Source organism: Sparus aurata, unplaced genomic scaffold (genome assembly GCF_900880675.1).
Source record: "Sparus aurata unplaced genomic scaffold, fSpaAur1.1, whole genome shotgun sequence".
Classification (NCBI taxonomy): Eukaryota; Metazoa; Chordata; class Actinopteri; order Spariformes; family Sparidae; genus Sparus; species Sparus aurata.
Genome location: NW_022045100.1, coordinates 231,031 through 250,765, shown reverse-complemented (window position 1 = coordinate 250,765; position 19,735 = coordinate 231,031).

Sequence of the window (19,735 nt, the reverse complement as noted above, 5' to 3'; positions counted from 1 at the left end):
TGTTAAGAAGAGACAATATACTCTTTGTTTACTTGGCTGTCATTCATGTGAAATTGATTGACAATGTTTTGTAGTTCCTGTGAAATGGATTCAGTCCAGTCAATAAATTCTGAATTTCTTCAGTGACACAGATATTGTGATGTATCGTGGATGAAATTTCTTGCAATATATCGATTATCGCAGAATCGCTGTATCGTGATTCTATCGTTATCGTGGGCAAAATATCGTGATAGTATCGTATCGCGAGGTACCTGGTGATACCCAGCCCTAGTGGTGAGTGCTGAGTCTAGGACACTGTTGTCGAATTTTCCAATCCAATGAGAAACAGGAAAGCATAGCAACCGTTTCTGTGAAAAAAACCCCATTTCATTTCGTTCATAGCTCATCCTGCTCGTTTGTTCACTGATTCCTCTCCTGTCACTCGTTCTTGGCTAGCAGGCTTTAGCTGTTAACTGTTGTGTTGTCTAAATGTGCACATAATCATGAAGTTGCAGCTATGTATTTGCCTTGAACTACAGCGTTATGTGAAATCCACCTCTATTGTGCACTGAGAGACACAAAAGAGAGGGAACAAACAAAGGGTGGACATTGAACTTTCAACTTCTGTGGTCACATGACTGAAAACCAGACTTGATGACTTGATGGAGGAACATAGTGGAGGCACAATTATCCTTTGTTAGCAGCTAGCATCTGTTAGCCTGAATACAATGACTACGTGGGCCATTCCAAAATAGGAGGACATTTTACGTCCCACCCATGAAATTTCAAGTAATACATTTACAAAATACAAAATCATGCAGTTGTTGTGTAACTTTTACTTGTCCTGAGACCAACTCGAAAAAATAATTTGAAAATATTTTTTAAAATACTAAATAAGTCTGGAGTACTCCCTAATATGCTATTTTTCTCTTGTCCCACACCCTTGGTGACCAAATTGGACTCCAATAAAAACTGTCAAAATGACATTTAAATCTACTTTCTTTTGTATGATTTTGTTCATAGATGTCTCTGCACTTAAGGCTTTGTCTTTCACTCTGTCTCTGAGGATCAGAATGAGAATTAAGTATTATCTTTGCAAACTAAAAGGGTGTGTAAGGTGTAACCAATGTATTGAATATTAGAGATCTAATGAAAATCAGTAAAGAAACAGTGTTGCGCTGAGGTCATGAGAAAGTGTTAAAGAACTGATCAGGTCATCATGAGGCCAAAAGGAAGTGTCAAAATCTGACTCCACTTCGGGCACGGGCACAGACCGTGGCCGAGGCGTGTTAGACCATTATGAAATCGTCAGCTGACATTAAGGGACTATTAGTCATTGAACGGAGAGATGGTGGGAAAATGTCCTATTAAGGACATAAAACCGTGCCACTGTCCGAAGCAAGAGAGAAGCGTTATGAAATCGATAACCATCATCAAGTAGTTATCAACCAGTGGATGGAGAGATGCTGAAAAAATGTCCTAATAAGGACACAAAACCAAGCCAGTGTCCAAAGCAAGAGTGTATATAACCTGAGGAGCACGGACTAAAGTTCGTTCTTCAACTCGCTCAAGCCTTGAAGAAACACCTGAGACGGAGAATGTGAGCAGCTTTAACATCGCAGAAAGGACTCCAAGAAATCTTCAGCAGAAACAGACCAAGGAATTAAGAGCACAACGGATTAACCATTTTTGCCAACATGCTGTGGATTACGATTTGGATATTGGAGTACTTCACTCTGCTGGCGTGAAGTTTGGACTTTGAAGAAGTTACGAGACCTCGGCCAGGGTTGTGATTTGCCTCAAGGACTCTCAGCAGGAAGGGAAAGGCAAGCCATGGAAAGACCTGACCCTCTCCATCTCAGCTAAATTTAAGTTTTTCTAACCAGGCCTCAGCTCTTTTAGATTCATTTGTTATTTAAAGTATTGTGATTTATCAATAAGTATTTTTGATAATGATTGATAGTAATTGAAGTAAGTATTGCGCTGTATGCTTTGCCCTTGCTAAAGTCTATGCAATAAAACCTACATAATATAGTTAAAGTTAAAGTTGTGGACATTAATTTTATGTCTCTTTGATGGAAGTAAAAGTTAGGTGTTAAGTGTGCATAATATCTTAAAGGTTCTTAAGGTTACTCTAGCCTAGCAAATTGAAACAGTCCTTTAGGGTTTACAAAAAACCCTTAAAGCTATGGTTGCTATGGTGCCGTACTAGGTGGCAGCCTGTAACAGCAGCTCCCGTGGGTTTTCAAGTTTTTTCGTAGTTTTTGTTGCGTTTCTGTTCTGATTTTCGTTGAACTTTGGCAACTCTTCTCCAGAGACTGAGAGAAGATGAACACTTTACTTTTTTTCTTTTTTAAAATCTTTTAAGGCACTTTTATGATGTTTTGCTCACCCTAGCAATGGAGGGTCAGGAGCGCATCATTGAGCACATTGTTTACACACGCAACCAGCTGATTGCAATGTGCAAACCTGCACTGCTGTGTGAACCTGCACTGCTGCCCGGAACCAGGCCTGAGGTCCCAAAGGAGCTGCAGAGGAGACGCCGTGGCTCCACTCACACATCTCGGACCACAGCGTGGCGATTCCCGGCTTCAGCACTGTTCAGGCGGACAGGGACGTGACAAGCAGCGGAAAGAAGAAAGGAGGAGGGATTGCACTGTAGGTGAGTGAGAGGTGGTGTAATCCCGGACATGTTCACGTGAAGGAACATCTCTGTACCCCGGACATTGAACTGCTGTCGGTGGGGATGCGGCCCTATTATTTGCCCCGGGAATTCTAAGCATCCTAACGCATTTATTGTCATCACTGGGGATTTTAATCATGTCTCACTGGACAAAACCCTCCCACCAGTATGTTGACTGCCCCACCAGAGACTGTAACACACTGGATCTGTTGTATGCAAATGCTAAGGATGCATACAGTCCCACAGCCCTCCCCCCACTTGGAAGATCTGACCACAACCTGGTTCTGCTGACTCCTAAGTATATTCCCCTTGTTCAGCGGCAGCCTGTCCACACTAGGAGCGTGAGGAGGTGGACTCAGGAGGCTGCTGACGCACTACAGGACTGCTTTGAGTCGACAGACTGGGATGCACTTGTTGAGCCACATGGAGAGGACCTCGACAGCATGACCGACTGCATCACAGAATACATCAGGTTCTGTGAACACACCACCATGCCAACCCGGACTGTACGCTGCTTCCCTAATAATAAGCCGTGGATCACCAATGACCTGAAAGCCCTTCTTAACAAGAAGAAGAGGGCGTTCAGGTCTGGAGACAGGGAAGAACTGAGGAGAGTGCAGCATGAACTCAGGGATATGCTGAGGGCCTGTAAAGACGCCTACAGGAGGAAGCTGGAGGCCAAACTCCAGCAGAACAATGTGAGGGATGTGTGGACTGGTATGAAGCAGATCACTGGGTGTAAGGTGAGCGGCAGACAGTCATCGGGCAGCCTGGAGAGGGCAAACGAGCTGAACAGATTCTTCAATAGGTTCAGCTCACAGCCTTCTGTCGTCTCCCCGACACCTCCAGACCCCCACACACCCTCACTGCCCCAAATGCTTCCTCCCCTCCTCCCTCACTCCCCTGCTGTGAGCTCTCCTGTGCAGCACCTATCCTCCTCCTCCTCCTCCTCTTCCTTCTTCTCCTCCTCCTCCTCCTCCTCCTCCTCCTCCTCCTCCTCCTCCTCCTCTTCCTTCTTCTCCTCCTCCTCCTCCTCCTCCTCCTCCTCCTCCTCCTTCACCTCCTCCTCCACCTCCTCGTCCTCCACTGAAGACACCAGCAGCCTCCCCCGCATGACTGTGACTGCAGGCCAGGTTAGGAGACAGCTGGAGAGACTCCACCAGCAGAAGGCTGCAGGCCCTGACGGTATCAGCCCCAGGATCCTGAAGACATGTGCCAGCCAGCTGTCTCCTGTCCTACAACACCTCTACAACCTGAGCCTGGGTCAGGAGAGAATACCGGTGCTTTGGAAGACGTCCTGCCTGGTTCCTGTTCCAAAGAAGTAAACACCATCAGACCTCAATGACTATCGACCAGTGGCCCTCACATCTTACGTCATGAAGGTGCTGGAGAGACTGGTTTTGGCCAACCTGAGGCCGCAGGTGAGAGCCCTGCTAGACCCTCTGCAATTTGCTTACCAGCCCCACTTGGGAGTTGATGACGCTGTCATCTACCTGCTGCAACGAGCCCATTCGCACCTGGATGGTGGAGGAGGCACTGTGAGAATCACATTCTTTGATTTCTCTAGTGCTTTTAACACCATTCAGCCACTGCTACTGGGGGAGAAGCTGCGGGTGATGGGTGTAGACGACACAATGATCTCCTGGATTACTGACTACCTGACAGGCAGGCCACAGTTTGTCCGTATGGGCAGTGTTCTGTCTGATGCGGTGGTCAGTAGCCGTTTTTAAAAAGCCTCTCCGCATTATCTCCGGAGCAGTGGTACGGCAATTCTCCGCTGATGGTGATTCACACAGAACGAAGCATCTCCGCCTTCGTGTGTGTAATTCACACAGAAAGCCGGCGCTGCAGCTCCTAAAGAGGCGTGACGGTATACGTCATGTTGATGATGTCGGTGTTTCCCCAGGTGTCCCCCTGTTAATCTAAACCCGCGGACAGTTTATAATCATATGGATGCTGTTATAATGTGTAGTGATTGAGATCCTGACCCACCTGGAAAGTGACGAAGTTACGTTTTTTGCGCTAAATTACATAATTATACATAATCACCATCAGTAAACACGACGCTGTCTGACTCTGTCACTCGCGGGGATGGAGGCTGTTTTCTGGGGGAAAGTTCAGTGAAGTCTCGGTCCAGAGGGCTGACGGTCGCGGTGATTTATTTTCATCACAAACACTCGGTGAGTTAAAGTTTTTTGCCGGTGACAGACGCTGTTTTTGCGGGCTGAAATGTGAGAAAGAGTCGACTCAGCTGTTGTTGGGTGTATAAGTGAGGGACAGGAGGGGGAGTACAGGCCACTGGTGGAAAACCAGAGGAAGCACGGTAGATGTTCGGATTCAGGCAGTTAGAAGCTAGGCAAGTTTCCTCACCACCAGCTTAAGAAGTCCCTATTTAAATTGCCAGTTTTTAAGCAACCTCCTGTAGGTTCAGTGATCTAACCCTTTAAACAGAGAGCTGGTCGAGTTCCTCCTGGACAGGGGTAAAACTTAGGATCTAATACCTCTCTTATATTTTTCATATTTTTATAACATTGTCAGCCTCGCTTGAATGTCTCACTCTACCTCACGCAACCCTGTTATGCCTATTTCCAGAATAATAGAAATACTTTACTTGTTTACTTATGTAAGTCTGTCATCTTGGTAATTACCAAGGGTTAAATGCTAACAGCCAGCTAAACAACTAGCATAGATTTGTGAGGAAAAGCTAAAATTAGCATGTATTTGCAGCCCTGTTACTGAGTGTTGGTAACAGGGTTGCGCTAGATTTAGCAAATATCAATTGTAACATGTAATACAAAAACAATCCTTTTATGCCTGAGATGAGCCAATAAAGGTTTTTATAGTTTAATACCTATTATTGATGAATATGTAGCAGATAACTGTTAAATACAAGGTTAATTTTTTTGAAAATTCCGAAGCCCAAATGTCCTCCAATTCTGGAATGACCCATGTTACACTCAACCAGTCATCAGACAATTGTTAAACTGGACTCAAGAGATGAAGACTGGTTCTACTGGGCAGCTTTCACATGTGAGAATATAAATGTACTAAAGAAGAACTATGATGAAAAACAACAACAACTTTAAACAAATGTCTCTAAATAAATAACATAAAACATTAATCAGTCATATTTTCATGTTATTAACAGCTCACCTCTTTACAGTAGTAGGTTTTTCTTCTCTAAAATCAATATAACGATTCTCTGACCGGTCACTCTTGAAGGAAACACAGCTGGGCTCAGGTCCAGGTCCAGTAGAGGCTGGTCTCCTGTTGGACAGAGAAGAAGACCACCAGAGATGTTAATTCACTTTCTAGTCTTCAGACACAGAAGCTTCTGTCCATAAAATAGTGGAAAACATCAGGAATAAACCTTCAGAGAATATTGGACCAAACTAATTCAATAAGGTGAAATGAAGAGTTGAAGACTGGTTCTATTGGGCAGCTTTCTAAAGTGAGAATATACATTTAAGTGAAGAAGAACGAAACTGAAAATAAACATCAGGTTTCAAAAAACATCTTTCTCCACAGTTAAAACATGAATCAGTCACATATTAATGTCATTAACAGCTCACCTCTTTACAGCAGGAGGTTGTTGTCCTTTGAAATCAATGTAACGATTCTCTGACCGGTCACTCTTGAAGGACACACAGCTGGGCTCAGGTCCAGGTTCAGGTCCAGGTCCAGGTCCAGGTTCAGGTCCAGGTCCAGGTCCAGTGGTTTTAGAGGGAGGGCCTCCCTCCTCTCTGTCCTCACACTGATTCATGCTGCTCATCTCACACACACTTTCATCTGGAGAGGAAACACAAATCATTCATCTGCACATCAACTGAACATTAATTGACTATTATTCATTTCAACCATGAAAATTTGAACATAAAACAATTATTTCACAACAAGAAATATAAAATGACCTTTGAAAAAGAGAGAAAGGACAAAATGTTTGACACATTCAACAAATAAAATGAAAACGTTAAAAACTAAGATGAGCTGCAGAATCACACAGCGCAGCTCCTGATTGGTCAAACAGTTTCTGCAGCAGCTGATAATATCTTTTGTTCACAAGTTGATTGATCTGAGCTGCAAATGTCAGTAAACTGCATTTTACATGTTGTAATGTTGTGTCTGTGTCAGTAATGTTATCGTTGGTTTAATGGACTAAATTCAAGAGGCGTGAAGCAAAGAATACACAGCAACACACACACACACACACTGTCTCGTGTGTGACTACTAAATGTGTTACAAGCTCAAAAATATAACATAATATATAATATAGACCTATGTCACGAACATTACATTTGTTTACTTTATGGTTGCGAGTGTGCTTCACCTGTGTGACGTAGCTGAGGTCTGAGGTCACATGACGTAACACACCGTGGAGTAATAATATGAATAATGATAAGAAGTTAAGCTCCTACAGTGAAACTCTAAATACTCAAAGATGTTTAACCAAGGTAGTTAAACTGTCGTCAGTCTGTGTTGGCTGTGTTTCAGTAAGTAAGCAGGTATCAGCACAAAATGGTGGATATTCTTAACGGCAGTTGTTTCTCCTCCGTCGTCCCGAGTTTAAACTTAAACGAGTTCGTCGACAAATAAACAACCGAGCTTCATTTTTTGTGCTGTTTCCGGTGTAACAATGAAAAGTAGAGCTTGTGTTAGCGAGTCGAACATGTCAGATTCATTACATTACCTTCAACTGGAGGTTCAGACGGAGAAAACTATCTGCAACACACCTGTCAGAGAAAGTGAAAGTAAACTGTGAGGAGGAAACAGCCAGAGAGGCGTGTGACTGACTGGGACTCTTCCTGTTAGACTGAGGGGGCTGCAGCACGACCCACAACGAGCTAACACATGCCGAATTTACAAGAAGGCCCAAATAATGAAGAATCAGTCACAAACAGCGTTTCAGGAGGTTATAAAGTGTCTCCTAACTCAAAAACTCACTAAATGGAGAGATTTCATAAGGGAGTCTGGGGGTTGACATGTTCAAACTGTTAGTGACGTCACCACAGAGGATTTCTGGGTATTGAAGTTCCAATCAAGAGTAGAATGTGTTGTCAGAATGTTTTCACAGCTGATGTGGACACCATTCATTATTAAATACGACACATTTCAATGAATATCCTTGAATATAATTTTGACAAATCCTTAATCACTGGTGCCTTCTTGTAAATTCGGCTTTAAAATGCAAAACATTAGGATGTTTATTTCCTTGTAAAACGTGTCAGTTTGCACCAGCCTACATTAAACAGTAACTACTGTAATATGAGCTACTTCTTAGTCATGTTGAATATAAAAGCAGCTTTGTTATAAGATCAGTTCAGGGCTGGATGAAGAGTCAGAGCTGCCAGACTGAGAGCGCAGGACACGAGATTCACCACAAGAGGGAGCTAAAGAGCAGCAGAGCAGAGGAGAAGCACCACAAGACACAGAAACATACTTTTTTAAAAATATTTTATTTATACTTTTTTAATTCTTTACAAAAAACAAAGGACAGAGAAAGGAAACAAAAAACAAAACAAAAAAAAAAACCTACATACAAAATGGACATACAACACCTGACATTGTTACCCTGAGAGGAAAATCAAAGCTTTGGTCAGTACAGAAACAATACAGGAAACTGAATGAATTACAAATACCACATAGCAGCCTGATTCATATTATTGGTCATTTAGGTCTCACCAAGTAAGGCCAAAAATGGTTTCCATGTTTTCTCATAATGCTTAGGTGCATTCCCTCTACTAAGGCGAATCTGTTCCATCCTTGAAACAAAAACCATTTCGTTAAGCCACCTCTTAAAGCAAGGGGATGATGGAGATTTCCAGTTAAGTCAAATTAATTTTTGGCTGCTACCATGCCTGTTTTGAGAGCCTGCTTACAGTGGGAAGGGAGGGTCGATGTCCTTTCAGAGGAACCAAAATAGCAAGGTTACAGTCTGGTTGAATAATTATTTTATATTGCTTAGAGAACCAATTGAATATGTCGCTCCAAAAGCTGTCCAGCACTGGGCAATACCAAAATAAATGTGAGAGTGAACCTTCGGCTCTGTTACATCTATCACACATGGGAGACACTGATTCAAATATTCTATTAAGTTTAGTTTTGGAGTAATGCAGTCTATGTACGACTTTAATTGAATTAGGCGATATCTTGAGTTTATAGAACACTTCTGTATACTGGACAGGCCCTCCTCCCATAGTTCCTCTGACAGTGGGAACTCCAGTTCTTTGACCATGTATCCCTGAGATGACTGGTACTCACTGGCATCTCAAAAGCAGTAACAAAGCGGGAATCAAATGCCTGGAGTTGGTTGTAAGAGAAATGTATCATAAAAATTATAATTATGTGGTCTTAATGGGAAATCCGAAACATGTTCTCTTACAAAATGTCTGACCTGAAATATCGATAAAAATGTGACTGAGGGAGGTGATATCTAGCCTGGAGCAGAGGGAAAGAAGCAAAATTGTTATCTATGTAAAAATCAGAAATGCAACGTAGGCCTCTCTTTCTCCAGTCCAGAAACACCCCATCCGTCAAGCCTGGTTTAAACAAATGATTACCCGCTATTGGTGCATTTAATGAAACATTTGGTAATCCAAGGGCTTTTCTTATTTGACTCAATATCTTCAAAGAATTGCTAAGAACAAAATTGTTACCAAATAACTTGTGGGATGGCTGTGCAATTGAAAAGAGCAACGCTGGGAGCGAAGTTTGTGATACAGACATGGATTCAATTTTTAACCAGAGCGGAGGGAACAGTCATCATGAGGAGAACCCCCCTGCCAGAAAATGAGAGCCCTTGCATTTGCAGCCCAGTAATAATGCCTAAAAATCGGGAGACCAAGACCCCCGCTTTTTACGTTCTTCTGCAGATGGGCTTTAGAAATGCGAGGGGGTTTATCTGCCCAAACAAATGACAGGACAACTGAATCTAGTTGTTTACAAAAATGTAACGGCAAATAAATAGGGAGGTTTTGAAAAAGATACAAGAACCTTGGAAGTGCAACCATTTTAATGGCATTTATACGGCCAATCATTGAGAGAGGGAGCAGTTTCCAGTTCTTAATATTAGCTTTTAGTTTATCCACCATATCCAAAAAATTCAATTTCAGTAAGAGTTTGGGGTTTCTGGAAATCTTAAGGCCAAGGTAATTAATATGGGTAGTAACCAATTTAAATGGCAAAGATTTCACGAAAATAGGGCACATGTTAGTCAATGGCATGAACTCACATTTGTCCCAGTTAATTGTGTACCCAGACAATTTACCAAATGATTCTATATAATTCAGGAGGTTGGGAACTGAGACCACTGGGTCTGATAAACAGATCAATAAATCATCAGCATACAGATTAACAAGGCTTTCGACATTACCAAACTTTACACCATGAATATCTGGGTGACCCCTTATACCTATTGCAAGTGGTTCCAAGGTAATATCAAAGAGAAGAGGAGAAAGAGGGTCGCCCTGCCTTACACCCCGCTGTAACTCAAAGGGTTGGGACCTATCTGAATTAGTGAGAATAGAGGATACTGGTTTAAGATAAATCATTTTCACCCATTCAATAAAACTTTCCCCAAATCCAAATTGCTTTAGAGTCTTCAGCATGTAAGGCCATTCGATCTGATCGAATGCCTTCTGGGCATCAAGAGATAAAATAGCAGCCTGTGTATTTTCCCCATGTACTGAATATATTGTATTTAAAAGCAGACGGACGTTACTAAAAGAAAACCGACCTGGGATAAATCCAGTCTGATTAGGGTGTATAATTGTGGAAATATGCCTACCTAATTTTGTAGCCAAAACTTGAGTTATTATTTTCAGATCACAATTTAAGAGAGCAACCGGTCTGTAACTTGCAGGATCCACCGCTTCCCTTCCCCCTTTCAAAAGCAAGGAGATATTTGCCTCATATAATGAACTGGGGAGCGTCTTATTTCTCATAGAATCTTTCACCATTCTCAGCATGAGTGGAACTATTTTGTCATGAAATGATTTATAAAATTCACAGCCAAAGCCATCTGGGCCGGATGTTTTTCCAGAGGGGAAGGCTCGAATAGCATTCAAGAGGTCAGTTTCAGAAAATGGGGCATCCAAGTCATCTCTCGCCGCACTATACTGGTCTTCAAGAAGAGAGAGGGTTGAAGCGCCAGCTGTATTTTGGTCTAGATAGGATATTTCTGAAGTTAAGAGAAACTGGACTGTGATCAGATATTAAAATATCATGATATGTAGAATTAGTAACACTAGGCAGTAATTCAGAAGCTATCAGAAAGTAGTCAATCCTAGTGTAAGACTTATGGACATGAGAATAAAAAGAAAACTCCTTATCTGTAGGATGCTGCAGGCGCCATATTACAACCATATTCCTTGTTTTAATTAAATCATTCAGAATTCCCACTAAAGCTATAGTGGGAGGTGGCTTTGTAGAAAACCTATCCAGGACCGGGTCCAGATAACAATTAAAGTCTCCTCCAATAATAACATTCGGGGTGGAGTCCGGTATCAAATCAAATGCTTTACGGAAGAAATCAGGATTATCGATATTTGGACCATAGATGTTAAGCAACGTTATTGGAAGGGAGATTATGTGTCCAGATATCATCAAATACCTGCCATATGGGTCTGCTGTCATACAGTCAAGACTAAATGGTATATCTTTTCGGAAAAGAATAGCAACCCCCCTAGACTTGCGGGTAAAAGGTGCTTGATAAACTTGTGAGATCCAATTTGCTCTCAACCTGCGCTGCTCATTTACACCGATGTGCGTTTCCTGAAGAAAAACTACGTCTGGTTTTAATGACTTGAGATGCGAGAAGACGCGACCCCTTTTAATCACATGACCCAATCCCTTTACATTCCATGAGACCAATGTAAATGTATCATTTATGCTGCTACGTGTTACGTTATCTGATACTGACATTATCCCTATAATAAAAGCAATCTGGTATCCTCTCAAACGTGCACAAAATATAATAAAACAAGACACAAAGTACATCCATTGTAACCTGAGGTAACACCCTCAAACAAACCCATGAACCTGAACATGTCCCCTACCCGCCCGCAAGCACTTCCCCAAACGAAGCACAGACATCCCTTCATGCTCGGGGCCGCTACACGCACGGCCTGAAACCTGCCTTCAAACCTAACTCGCTGTTAAAGCTGTGATAGCTAACTTAGCCCAGTTCCGCTGCCAAACATAATTGACCTGAGTCCGAAGAATCAGAATGACAGTCTCTCAGTGTGTTGAACACAGTTATTTGAATGAGAAGTGTAGCACTAGTCTTAAGATGAGTTCTTTAAGTCAGTGTTGATAAAAGTCATGCCTCACTCGGTGTTCTGAAGACCTTGAACCTTTAGCTCCCGTAGCATCCGCTGGGCCTCGGTGTACTCACGCCGCTGCCGCATCACCTCAGGGTGTAATCCGGGAACATTAGCACCTTGTTGGCTTTGTACTCTAGTTGTCGTTCCCTCCGGAGGCGAAGTATGAGCTCCTTCTCCCGATAGAAGTGGACCCTGGCGATGATGGCGCGAGGCTTAGCTCCAGCTGTGGGCGGCGGCGCAGCAGGTCCGGTGCGCCCAGTCGATAACCACCGGTGACTGAAAACTGTCTTTGCCAAAAAGCTTCGGGATTAATGCCTCGATGAATTCGGTTGGTTTACCGCCCTCTTCCTGTTCAGGAATGCCGATAATCTTGATATTGTTGCGACGCGACCGGCCTTCGAGGTCATCCACCTTTAGCCTGAGCGCGTTGTTTTCATCCTTCAGGCCAGAGACTGCCTTCTCCAAGCAGGTTATGCGGCTCTCATGGTCCAGCACTCGTTCTTCCACTGTTTCAACCTTCTCCAATAGTTCCCTTTGAGAGCTCTGCACTACTTGAAGTGTTTGCTCTAGTTTATCAAACCTGCTGTTCATGTGTCCCAGGATCTTGTCGGAAACTTTCTCCCATATTGACGGCAACAGCTCCGTGTCGCTGTCGCTGGAGTCATGAACTGGCTGGCTAGCGCTAGCATTGTTAGCATTAGCGCTAGCATTGTTAGCATCAGCGCTAGCATTGTTAGCATTAGCGCTAGCATTGTTAGCATTAGCGCTAGACGAAGCAGAGGATGGTGGAGGCCACTCGACGTTTTTTGACGACTTCCTCGGCATGTCGTTGCATAAACTTAACTGGTTAGGCCACTACTGTGTACAGTTGTTCCCGAGGCTGATAGAATTATGTACGAGACTGTCAGAATAATAATTTTACAAATTGGCAGGGAAGAGCCCCTGAAAGCACGTCTACTCCATGCGCTGCTCACTAGCGCCCCCCACAAAAACATACTTTAATAAATGTCTTTGACCTGTTTCACTGTTTTCTGTCACTTTACTCGTTTATATTTTCTTTTTAGTGTGATTTGATTCGGAAAGTGCTCCATGAATTATCATCAGGGGGGTTGAAAGCTTTAATTTTTCTCCTTTTTGTTCATGTTCTTATTTTTCTGAGTTTAAAATGATCCTCATCTGTATCTACCCAGAGCTGCTGTCAGATATTAAAGGGTAAATTCAACTAAATAGGAATTCAGTCCTCGTCTTTTCAGTTCCGTGCTGATGGAGAGTCAGGTGAATTGTCTTAGTCCACAGAACATCTCTGGAGCTCAATTAAACTTTGCTGAATTAGTTATCAGAACTTCCTGTTTGCAGTGTGCCTGTGGATATACACGCTACTGTCACCAGATTTATGGAGGACCAAACCTGACATAAGTATAAATAAATAAATGCATAAATGCATAAATAAATAAATAAATAAATAAATAAATAAATGCATAAATGCATAAATGCATAAATAAATACACAAATAAATAAATAAATGCTGAAATAAATGTATAAATAAATAAATGCATAAATAAATACTGCATAAATAAATGAATAAATAAATAAATGCTGAAATAAATGTATAAATAAATAAATAAAAGTATAAATAAAAGAATAAATGCTTTTATTTATTTATACATTTCTGTTCACCTACATTTATTTATTTCTGTATTTCTGTTCACCTACATTTATTTATTTCTGTATTTCTGTATTTCTGTTCACCTACATATATTTATTTCTGTATTTCTGTGTCCATATGTAAATGAGGAGGTAGGAGGTCCTAACCTCTGTCAAGAGCATGATTGGTCAAATCAGAGAGCCAGACAAAAGCAAACGATTCCTGATCTCAAGCCTCACTCTCTGTAACGTTGTAAACAGCTCCAGTTAGCTTAATGGCCTCGACCAGTGTGACAGGTTAACTGGCGTTCATTTTAACTTGTGAGGGTCCCAGATGTGCTGGTGGTGTGGTTTGAGAATCCTGTCTGGAGAGCCGTGTCCGCTAACCAAGAAAAACATTCTGCTCATCCCTCCAAGTCATGTATACGTGTATTCGTTTTGACGTGGCTTGAACACTTCTATCCACACGGAGAAGCCGGGGCTGCGACTTGCAAACCACTGCTAGACGAGCGCTACAGAGCACAAATCGTCCAAAAGTGCATGTTGTCGGTCTCATATCTTTGTCTGAATCTCTGTACTCTTAAACAACTCATGTGTGGAACAGTATCAAGCATTTGTTCACGCCGAGCGACTCGAGAGCGGCGTGGACACCGCTGTTAGCAGTTAGCTGCTAGTTAGCTTTTAGCTGCTCGCTGTAGCGCTAAGAGCGTAGCGTCCAGGTTAACTGTTGACACATGTTACCACCGAGAGTGAGATACATGTCTGGGCTTTCCTATGAACCATTGTCGCTACTGGTGTTTGTATCACAGGTTGATCTGGACGTCTCACGATTTGCCACAGCTGATTGATATCCAGCCCGAGCTCAGCGTCAGGTCAAAGTACTCTGCAGACTGTTTGACCAGCAGGCTGTATGACAGTGTACAGTTTTCACACTGACTTAGCTTCAGCTTTATAACGATGTATGCGGCTCGGAACGATGGCTTTAAGCGACCATTTGAACAGTGCGGAATGAAAAATACCCGATGGTAACCGGTGTCACAAGGTAGCCTGGACGCTGCGCTACAGCGACAGCTAACAGCTAACATAAGAGCTAACAGGCGTCTCCACGCCGCTCTCGAGCCGCTCGGCGTGAACAAATGCCTCAGCCTGTTCCACCCATCAGTTATTTGAGAGTACAGACATTCACGACAAAGATATGAGACCGACAACATGCACTTTTGGACGATTTGTGCTCTATAGCGCTCGTCTAGATACACATATACATGACTTGGAGCGATGAGCAGAATGTTTTTCCTGGTTAGCGGACATGGCTGAGGACCCCTCTCTCTCCAGACGGATTCTCAAACCACACCACCAGCACACCTGGGACCCTCGCAAGTTAAAATGAACGCCAGTCAAATTCATAACTATACCATAGCTACATGAACAAATGTCAACAACTGCAGCTAACAGTTAGCTGAGCGGGCTTGCTGGTAGCCAGCAACATTCCTGTACAGTGTACAGGAATCAGCGCTGCTAGTAAGGCAGAAGTAGTAGACCTTCATCGAGCACACTCCTGTAACCAATCATGCTCTTGACAGAGGTTAGGACCTCCTACCTCCTCATTTACATATGGACACAGAAATACAGAAATAAATATATGTAGGTGAACAGAAATACAGAAATACAAATAAATAAATGTAGGTGAACCGAAATACAGAAATAAATAAATGTAGGTGAACAGAAATGTATAAATAAATGAAAAGCATTATTCTTTTATTTATACTTTTATTTATTATTTATACATTTATTTCAGCATTTATTTATTTATTCATTTATTTATGCATGTATTTATTTATGCATTTATTTATTTATACATTTATTTCAGCATTTATTATTTATCTATGTATTTATGCATTATTTATTTATTTATACTTATGTCAGGTTTGGTCTCCATACAGATTACTTTCATATTGATGGAAACTTAAAAATGTCAAGTTTCTGAGGCAAGCAGTTCAAAGATTTCTGAACCATTTGTCTTCCACATTAGTGAAGGGCTGGGAATCCTCAGTAACCATGGTGACCATGCCTCATCCACATCAGTCTTCCCTCCTGATGACAAAAAATGCAGTATTCAATTACAGATGTCATTAATTAGTCACACTTAAAATCTAGATTAAGTGTTGTAGTTGTATGTTTGTATGCTGTCTTATCATTGCATCCTAAAATGGCTTACCTGAGCTTGGTCCACCTTGGTTGGTCTCCTTGTTCCCATGTAAGGGATCACTCAATAGTGAGTGTGAGGAGCTGAAGAGGACGGACGTGCTCCGTGTTGAACAAGAAGTAGCCCGTGTTGAACAAGAAGAAGCCAAAGAAGAAGCCTGACTGCACGGAAAAGTGAGACAATGCCTCCTAAGTCAGACCTTAAGAATGAGAATGAGAAAAAAGACCAGCTGATAAAGGAGCTGGGAAACAAAGTGGAGGAGCTGGATCAACAGGGAAAGCTCAATGATGTGATTGTGACTGGCCTCATAATCAAGCCTCCAACCTACGCAGCGGCGGCTGCAGCTGGGAATTCAGTCCATGAGCCTGGTGAATCTGAGTGAAATCTGTGGAGAAGCAGGTGTCTGAGTTCCTGAATGGTAAAGGCATCGAGGTGAATTTCGGCAACGTGGTGGAAGTATGTTACCTCTTACCTCGAAGGAAAGAGTCAGCAACTCGAGCTGTCATCCTGAAATTCATCAACAGAAAATACAAGACTGCACTGCTGAAGCAGGGCAAGAAGCTCAAAGGCTCGAATGTCTACATCAATGAGAATCTCACCAGAAAGAATGCAGACATCGCCAGAACAGCTCGCCAACTGAAAAAGGATGGTAAGATACAACACACCTGGACGGCTAACTGCAGAATCTACATCAAAACAAATGGAGCATCAGCTGAAGAAGTCAAAATAATCCAGATCAGGAGCAAGGATGAGTTGGAGAAATACAATAACTAAGGTATGGCTCACGAACACTCCATAACTACAGCACAGCAAAGTTCAACGGTTCTTACACGACTGAAAGTATGATGGGAATATCTGAAAGGATTGCTGAGCTAGGAAGTGTGGAGTTCACTACAAATCAACATGTGAATCATACCTTATCTGACCCGAACGAAGGAATTGACCCGGATAATCACTTCTGTTTCAACATGACTGGGAATTGCAAGAAGTATTATACTGAAGTTCAATACAGAGACAGCGCTGAGATGGACGGGAAACTGTCTCTAATTCACTTTAACAGCAGGAGTCTATATACCAACTTCGGCCACATCAAGGAATACCTAAATCACTTCAAAACCCCTTTCACCATCATTGCAGTGTCGGAAACATGGATTAATGAAGACAAAGGCACAGATTTTTTCCTGGATGGATATAATCTTGTAAAAAGTATGTACATTCAATCGTTGATCAGTACAGATCAATACAGGAGGGTTGATAAAGGTCAGAGGCACGAATCAACAGACACTGTGCAGACACTGTGTTGAGGCGGCATGTGAGCATAACAAATACCATTCTGTACCCAAACAATAAGTTGAACCTGAGAAAATTGTATGGTCCAAGGCCAATGCCAGTTGTACATAGCAGGATGTTGTTATAATGTGTATCAACAATGTGAGATAACTTAGGTACGAACACTGTGACACTACTGTGAGTTATCACAAGTTCTTTGAGCTGTGAAGAACTCAACTAGCCCTGTAAATCGGCACACAACAGTAGACACACATGTAATCGGTATGTACTGTCTAGAGCTTGAATTCAGCTCTGTATGCTACTGCTGTAATATGTTTTGTCAAAGGTCATAACAAAAGAAGTTGAAAAAAAAAAGAAAAAAGAAAAGAAAATGTAAAATGCAAATGACAAGAAAAGATCAGGATGAAGACTTTATCCTGTGGGTAATGGGGGCGGGACTTGATAAGCTTTGGCTTCTCCCGCTTTTCCCTTTCGGCCATGTGTATTGTATTATTTGAACAATGATGAAATGTGATGTTTATGAATTGACATGCCCGAAATAAAACAACATAAATAAATAAATAAATAAATCCTGTACAGACTCAACTGTTCAGCACTGACAATGTTTCTGTGACAGGAGGAGACTCTGCACACTAAACACCACACAGACACACTGAGGAACCAGGACTGGACCTGTACCAGAGTCCAAATCCAGGATAAAGAGGTTCAGTGAATGTGGTGTTGAAGGTGTGGAGGTGGATCAGTGAGTCAGAGGAGACTCTGTAGAAGGACAGAGTGCCAGCAGGACAGTCCACATACACTGCTACTCTACCAGAGGAGGAGGAGGAGGAGGAGGAGATGTCTGTTTGTCTCTTGTTGTGCCTGACAGAGTAACGACCATCAAAGCACCTCAGACTCCAGGACTGATCATTCAGTCCAAACACACAGTCTTCACTGTCTCCTCTCCATCTGATTCTTCTGTAACTCACTGATATAGAAACACTTCCTCTCCACTCGACCTCCCAGTAACAGCGACCAGTCAGACCAGTTCTACACAGCAGCTGATGACACCACCTGGACACAAACCTCTCTGGATGATGAGGATATGACTGATCCTCCTCCACATGTGTCATCTTCCTGTTGTTGTCAGACAGTTTGATGTTTCTGCTGACTGTGTTTGTGTCGACTGTGAGCTCACAGGAATCTGATGGAGAGAAAAAGACACAACACAGCTGCAGTATTAATGTGTCATCAGTGTGATGATGACATCACAGATGTGAATGAGTGATGTCACAGTGTTTTGATGAATGAAAGTAAAAAGACACTCACACTTCCTCAGACCTGGTGTCAACCATCGGACTCCAGCAGGCTCCACCCTGAAAGGAGGAGGGGGGTCAGAGCAGCACATCCTCTTTCAGCATGCAAACATGGACATGACATGACTCTCATACACAGAAACACAATCTGTCCATCAGGCTGCTTCTCCCTGCTCCCTGAACCTCTTCACCTCTGCCACTCTCCTCACACACTGAGAGTGGCACAGGATGTTGGTGTGTGTGAAAGAGGACGACAACATCTGAGAACACACACAAACCTCCTGTTGGATTTATCACTTCATCTTTATTTTATTGGATGTTGTTGCTGTTTCCTGTGGGCGACCTTACGCTTGCTGTTTGAGCCAATGTCAACTTGTGCTTATGTCTTATATTATAGGACTTTTGGATTTGGACGTCAGAACTTTTGAGGTCCGATTCCTGTTTGAAGCGTGCTTTGTTTTACTGAGCAAAGAAACAAATACAATTTATACGTAATAAATCAATCAGAAAACATTGGACGTTGGTTCCCGACCTCTGCCACAAAACCAAGTGACAGAGACTCCCAGACTGTTTCCCTCCAGAACCTCACAAGTGTCACTGAACCTGTTTGCGATAGAAACAGTTTCACGGTTTCATGTGTTGACATGTTCATGTTACTATAGTTTGGTGCTGGATTGATATCTGATGTATATTACAGCAGTAATAGTTACTGTGAGGAGAACTTCATGTTATGTTTGATGCCATTAAAAGCAGAAACAATGACAGAAAATGTCTCTCAGTCTGAAATCTGCTGCTGTGGTGAACATGATGTGTCCAGATGTGACCAGAGGAACATCTGACTATGAAGCCAGGAATCTGTCTTTCTTTCTGTCTGTCTGCGGTTCACATGTCTCCGCACATGTTAGCTAACGTTAGCTAGCTAGCTAAAAGTTCAAATGAAGTGGTGCTCGTGTGACTAACGGCTGTTAGCTAACATTAGCGGCCGTAAGCGCGCTAGCTAACGGTCGCTAATGTTAGCTATGTTATTCACGTTTAGCCAGCTAGCTATTGATAGCGACGCTAACGGCCGCTAACGGTAGCTGGCTAGCTAACATGAGTCCTTCTTCATTTGAACTTGTAGCTAGCTAGCTAACGTTAGCGTTAGCTAATGATGCAGGACTCAAGTGACGAATGGCCGTTAGCTAGCTAGCTACTTCAGAACTCCTCACACATTTTGTTACACCTTGAGACACCAAAAATGAGCGGAGGTGTGTTTTCTTCATTTATGTTTGCATATATGTGTTTACAACTTTTGGAGTCCTGTTGTGGTAAAGTCGGTGGG